Here is a 7086-nt window from a genome sequence, read left to right as displayed (position 1 = left end):
TGGGGTCAACCATTTGGGGCAGGGCTGGGACAGCTGCTGTCATCAGGCTACAAAAGGGCAGACTGGAGTTTCCAGATTCACCCCTTCTCAACTGCGTGACCTTGGGAAAATGCCTTGACCTCTCTGAGTCTATTTCCTCATTTGTAAAATCTCTTCTCCTACATGCTGTCATAAAGATCAAATGGGATCAAAAGTGTGTAAGAGAATGGCCTGGTACAGGTCGGGAACACAGTTGGTACTCAGTAAGTGTTTCTGAAAGGAGGAGTTGAAGGTCCCCAGATCCAGTGGTGGAGCCAGCATAGTTACCGTGCAATGGAGACTGATTAATGAGGTCCCGTGTCCCAGCTAGCTGGGGCTAGATCTGATGACACGAGTGAGAGGCCTTTTCCCCCGGCCTTGCTCCTTCTGAGCTGGGGTAACCGGGAGAATGTGGGGGTGAGGAAGCAAAGAGAAGAGGCACAGTTTCTCCTCCCTCCCTACCCCCACCCTTGTGGGTGCATAGCCCTTTCCCCATGAGCTGGGCCCCTTCCATAAATGCTGAGGGCGCCTGCCTTCTTCAATAGCTAGAATGTGGCTGCCTGGTTTCCAACCGGGATGGGGAGCCTGGGGGCCCAGAGAAGTGGGGTGCAGAGGAAACAGCTGGCCTCATAATCAGTTTGTCATGGAGCCACCTCATGGGGCTGCCTGTCTAGACCTTTACCTAGTTTTAGCTTGAAAGCACAAGAGGGACAAGGATATTCCAGGTCCCCCAAGGCAGGGGGCTTTAGCACAAAGGGGACCTCCGAAAGGAGTTGAAGGCCCTTGGTTCCAGTGGTGGAGCCAGCATGATTACTCTGCAATGGAGACTGATTAACGAGGTCCTGTGTCCCAGCTGGCAGCCTCTAAAGGGAGACCTTCCCCCCCGTTTCCCAGAACACTGCCATCTGGCCACCTTTCTAAGATAGCAATGAAGAGCACTGCCTTCTTCCTGGGTGTGCTTTCTGGAACTGCAAGTTGGGGGTGCACAACGGGGTGTGGTTGCTGTCCAGAAAAGGGGACTGCCCAGGGCCGATGACAATAGTGGTAGTGATGACAATAGCTGATGACATTTACTGAGCCCCGTGCTAAACACCTCCTGCTGCACTCACCCCAGTTCTGGGGTTACAGAACAGCCCATCTCGTTAAGGCACCTCCATTACATGGAAATTCAGATGGGAATGGAGCCATCCACAGGGAAGAGAGAGAGGTGCGTTAATTTATGAATTTCACAAAGGGACCCTTCTTGCTGGGGTTGGGGGATCTAAGAAACAGCTCCCCCTGTGTGTTTAGGGTAACATCCCATGTCCAAAATGTCGATTCTCCTGCCTGGATTTAAAGAACGTGTTTAGAGAACCAGGTCAGCTTTAGGGTCTCCAGACCACTGGCCTACGGCCAGGAGAGGTATTTCAGAACCCTGGAGAGCGCCTCAGACTCCAGGAGGTGGGTGGAACCAGGAGGCTGGTTTTCTTTTTTTTTTTTTTGAGACGGAGTCTCACTCTGCCGGGGAGGCTGGTTTTCTAGAACTAGCTTGTTCTGCCAGGCGAGGTGGCTCACACCTGTAATCCTAGCACTTTGGGAGGCTGAAGCGGGTGGATCACCTGAGGTCAGGAGTTTGAGACCAGCCTGACCAACATGGAGAAACCCCATCTCTACTAAAGATACAAAACTAACTGGGCCTGGTGGCGCATGCCTGTAATCCCAGCTACTCGGGAGGCTGAGGTAGGAGAATCACTTGAACCTGGGAGGTGGAAGTTGCCACAAGCTGAGATCACACCATTGCACTCCAGCCTAGGCAACAAGAGGGAAACTCCATCTCAAAAAAAAAAAAAAAAAAGAGAGGGGAGGGGCCTGGGCCCTGAAGGAAGATGACTTGCCCAAGTCATTCAGTGAGTGGCCTCACTGCCTGGGGCTATATCTCCTGGAGCAAAGGCAAGAGCAGGAGCAGCCCAGCTTGCTGCTCTGTGCCAAGTCTGCAATGACACAGGTGTCTTATTTTCTGCATTCTAAAAATTGTGAGCACATAGTAGCTGTAAGTCAAATCTTACCCCCAACACCATCCTGCATGGCTCTGGGCTTGAGAGCAGCCCTTGGTTGTTTTTATAGGCAGGATGTTGAATGATTATAGTCACAGCCTTTCCAACCTCACTGCCTGAAATTAAACCTGGACTCTGCCACTCAGGCTGTGAGACTTTGGGTGCATTAAGCACTGTATGCCTCAATTTCCTTACCTACAAAATGGGAATGATAAAGTACTCACTTCCATATGTTATTGTGAGAATTAAACATATATACACACACACACACACACACACACACACATATATATATATAAAACTTAGAGCAGTGGTTGGCATGGACTTATTGCTGTAAAAATGTTGTTATTTTTAACCCCAAGCATTCTGTCCCAGCTCTGATGCATGGTCATGTTTTTCCCATGGTACCCCTGGTCTTACCTCCAGGGTCAAAGGCTGGGAATAGGCAGATATTCTTTGGGCTCGTAAGCCATTGGAGTGTCTGCAAGGCTGTCTAAAGAAGTATTAGTTTGGGAGGTTGGAGGCCCCACTGCCCGGGGCCGGGGAGTCTGGGACCAACCTCCCCCTTGGCACCAACCTCCCCCTTCTTTCTTCTTTTTCATAGTGGTTCCAAGCATGGTCTTTAGAACCAGAAAGACCCAGGCTTAAATCTTGGCCCTGAGGTTTACAGGCCATGACCTTGGCGAGTCATAATTAGCCTCTTGAAGTCTCATCTGTGTATGGGTCTAACAGTACCCTTGATGTGGTTGTTTAGAGGATTAAAATGAGAAAATGTAGTGCAGGCTGAGCACGTGTGCATGCTGTAAGTGCTTCGTAGTGGTGGCTGTCACGTGGTTGTTATCCTGATGTCTCTGTCTCACTTTGGGTCTCTGCCACTCCCCTCTCCCTCCCAGTGGGTGAAGCTCTCCTTCCTTCTCCTTGATTTCCAGGCTTGGAAGCACCAGAGGATTTGGAGGCTTTGGATCTGGCCCGCCCAGACTCAAACCTCAGGGAGAGGGGCTTTTCGAAGACAAGATGGGGGCTAAGTCTCTTGTGGCTCATTTCTTGTGACCTCACTCCTCTCTGCCTTGTCTTAGTGTCAGTGCTCTGGATTTCTGGACAACTCCTTTGTGCCTTAGCCCTGGCCAGACACCCCTCTTTACCCTCAGCTCTGCCCCATTCCAGGAGCAAGTGGCGAAGCATTTACCTTACTAACAGCTCAGATTTGACAAGCATGAACTGAGCAGGTTGTGGGCTTTACCACGTGAGTTAGTTCATTTATAATCAGCATTTAATTAGCATCTACTTTCTGTCCAGCATTGTAGGAAGCACTTTACACACGTTTTTGTTTAATCATCCAGCAGCCTCTAGAAGCAGTTATTATTACTAATTTCATTTTTTAAAATTTTCTTAAAAATTTTTTGTGGATACCAGGTGAGTCAGTCAGATATGATTATACTTTGATCTTACAGGGGAGGGCAATGGAACCCAGAAAGGTTGGGTGATGCTTGGGCCTCACGGAGGGAAACCTTGGAGCTACGGGGGGAAGAATTGAGCTAAAGCTTACACAGCACTTGGCATAGTACCCAGCAGACAGAAGGTGCTCAGTAAAGGGGACTAAGCCCTGTCATCCTGGATGCCCCGTGGGACCCTTAGCCTGGCTGACTCCTCTTCATGCCCTTGTCTCACCCTTGTACCAGCTCTTCCATTGGTCAAAGAATGTATTAATTTGCATTTGGGCCAGATGCAGTGGTGGAATTTCGGGTACTGTGAGAGTTGGGTAGCGGGGACACAGAGGATGGCCACTGGCTCCATGGTTGAGGCCTCTCCTCACTTGCTCCTGCAGCCACATTCAAGCAGGACTCCCAGGAGCCAGGCTGTGGAATCACCCATGATGATGTAGTTCTGGATACTGTGATGTCTGGATTCATAAACTCTCACTGGTGGATCATTCATTCTGCCCAGGAACTTGAGCACAACCCCACTCCCCTGCTCCTCCCCTGCAAACTCTCTGGGCCTAGGGTATAAGGGGAAGTGGGCCAGGGCTTCAGGAAATCTGGTCTCTTTCTGCCACTGTCACAGGGCCTGGCCTTGACCAAGATGCCCACCTGGGTTGCACAGGAGACCTGGCTTCTCAGTCCAGCTCTGCTATGAACAACTCACCTCAGACCCAGGGCAGTTATTGATGCTCTTTGAGCCTCAGTGTCCTCATCTATAAAATGGGAGGGGAGAAATGGCTGTTCTCTGAGTGTTCTGCCATGCAAGGCAGTAAAGAGAGAATCCCCATTCTCCCCTCTGCCTGCCCCATCAGGGGGTATGTAGCCAAGAACAGGGACAGAATAGGATGCAGGGAATGAGGCAGGGGAGAAGGAGAGTCTCAGAGGGCTCCTAAAACTCTGGCTTGAGAAACTGGGAAACTCGGGTGCTGTTTACTGAGATGGAAAAGGGGCAAGGGTAGACTTGGGGAGGGATGATAAGTTCAGTTTTGAATCCATTGCATTTGAGGTGCTCAAGGGATGGGCCTAGGCAGCCAGGATGGAGTGGAGCTGTGATTTGAACCAGGGATGTCTGCTTCAAAGGCCGTGCTGTCTCTGGCACACACCCCATGCAGAGGGTGAGGTGCACAAAGTCAAACTACTGAGGGGCAAGGAGGGGCCAGAGAGAGTTCATGTTCAGAGCTGGGAATAGTAGAGGTGGAGAAAAAAGAAGGCTTCATCATGGAGGGCTTCCTGGAGGAGGTCATCCAACCTCGGGTTTTGAAGATACCAAGAGAAGGTGAGTCCTGAAGGAGAACAGTTGGAAGGGTCCCTGAAGGCTATGCCCAACAAGAATATGTGACTTCCCCAAGGTCACACAGATAAGTGGCATGGCCACGGTTCCAGCCAGGCCTGCCTCATTCCAGGGCCTCTGCTGTCAACCTCATAGGACACTGCTCTCAGAGATTGGGTCCTAGCAGGGGGAGAGGAGCCACAGAGTTGAGGGGGAGACAGTCTCTCCCAGTTCAGGCCATCTTTCCCTAGCCCATGCATGGTCAAGTTCCAAATAAACAAAGAGAGAGCGGAGTTTTGACTCTCAAAGTGGCAGGACACAGAGCTAGGATTGTTCCAGTTTTAAGACAGACCTGACTCTAAGTATAGGGCCATCCATGAATGTAGGTAGGCTGGGCAACTTACTCAGTACCTGCGGGACGAGGTGCGCTTAGAGTCTCCCCTGCCCCTTAAACTGGTCTGCCACCATGTCTGAGAGTCCATTCACACACCCTGACTTTGGAATAGACATTGTCCAATGGGGCTCTTCCCCAGGGAGCACATTTTTGGCCCTACTCATCTCACACAAAGGGAACTTAGTAGACACTTTTCTCCTAGGCAGAAGGGGTGGAGGACCCTGCAAGGGGACCCTTTCTCCCAGCTTTACAGAAGGCCAATCTGCCATGTGGGGGACAGGCTCGCCTGACAGAAGGGCAGGGAGCCACTGGGCACATGAGGCTGCAGTGGTAGCAGCAATGGTGAATGCCAGCAGCTCACAGCGAGTGTGCAGTGTCAAATGGGGTGCATTACTCTCCCTGCAAATTAAAAATTAAAATTAATCAAACACTCAAATTGATTTCCTTCCCGTCTGTTTGCTCTGCTGTGCCAGTCAGATGCCTGTTGCCCACCCAGCCCAGTACATCCCATCCTCATGCCAGAGCTGGACAGCTCAGGCAGCTGCAGAGGTCTCTGTGAAGGGCCTGGGGGAACCTCAGGCACCTCATTCCAGCCATGGGAAATTGGTTAAGGGTCAGTCCAGCCAGACTCGTGACCCTGAGACCCAGCAGGGTTTGGAAACAGGGGAAGGCAGGAAATGAACATCACTCTGGTCCCAAGGTAACACCTATGCTGGGCTGGAAGGCAGAAATCTAGAGAATATTCCTGGGGCCATCATTAACTGATGTCACGAGCCTGGGCAAGTCTTGTTCTCTCTCTGACTTTTTCTCCGTCTGTGGAATGGGGAGGGGGGCAGATGGAAGAGGTTCCTGTGGGTTCCAGCGCTGGCCTGTGGGCTGGGCCAGCCTTACCTAGGGACTGACCTCTCCACCCACCTCCAGCCAGCCTAGGGCCCTGGTCTCCTCCTTCCCCAGCCGGGACCTGACCTGCCACTTATCAGCTGGGCAACCTTGGGCACAATGGGCACGTCACTTAACACCTCTGTGCCTCAGTTCCCTCATGGGTAAACGGGGATGATAACGCCAGTGTGGGCAGACTGGTTCCCTGGAAAGCAGACTGAGGGAGATCGGCATGGAGGCAGGCAGGATGGGGCTGGGGGAGTTGGCCCATGATGCCTTTACAAGGCAGACTCTGTGAGGAGCTCTGGATCCGAGCTGTCTCCACAGGGGTGTCCTGAGATGGGGTAAGAGGGGCGGCCTTTATCCCATGCTTGGAGCAGTCATTGGATGCAACTGTCCCTAGAAGAGTAAGGCCTTGGGCAAGGAGGCTCTCTCTTCAGCCTCCTCGCCAGGGGGAGGGTACTCACCTAAGGCTGTCAGCTCTGGCACCCCAGCAGCAGGGGAAGAAGGGCACTGCCCAGAAGCCCCTTCAGGCTGCAGCACTCCTGCCCTTCCAGGAGCAGCAGCATCCAATGACTGCTCACAGCAAGTGTCCAGGTGAGGGTTCCCTGGAACAAGGTTGTGAAGCCTGGCAGAGGTCAGCTCACAGAAAACAGCTGCTCTGCTGAAAAAGCCTGGGGGTCCCCTCTGGCCCCATCCTGCTCACCAGCCTACTCCTTCCCCAGCAATGGAGGTACTTTCATAGGTTTCTGCCTGAGCTCATGCAGAAGGTCCCTCCTCCCTCCCTCTCTCCCCTCTTCTTTCTTGCATTCTTGCATTCGAACACATCCATGTGGCCAGCACATACTCCTTGAACCCCTGCAGTGGGCCAGGCCTGGGCTGGTGGGAGTTAAGGACTCAGAAGGGACATGGACCTAGTTGTGCTTCCTCCCCCAGGGTATTCCCCATGCCCCAGGCCCTTTTCCCCATCCCAGTGAACCATCATGTCTCACCTCTCCAGGAGAGCCAGATTCC

Source organism: Theropithecus gelada, chromosome 7a (assembly GCF_003255815.1).
Source record: "Theropithecus gelada isolate Dixy chromosome 7a, Tgel_1.0, whole genome shotgun sequence".
NCBI classification, from domain to species: domain Eukaryota; kingdom Metazoa; phylum Chordata; class Mammalia; order Primates; family Cercopithecidae; genus Theropithecus; species Theropithecus gelada.
This window is presented reverse-complemented; position numbering follows the sequence as displayed.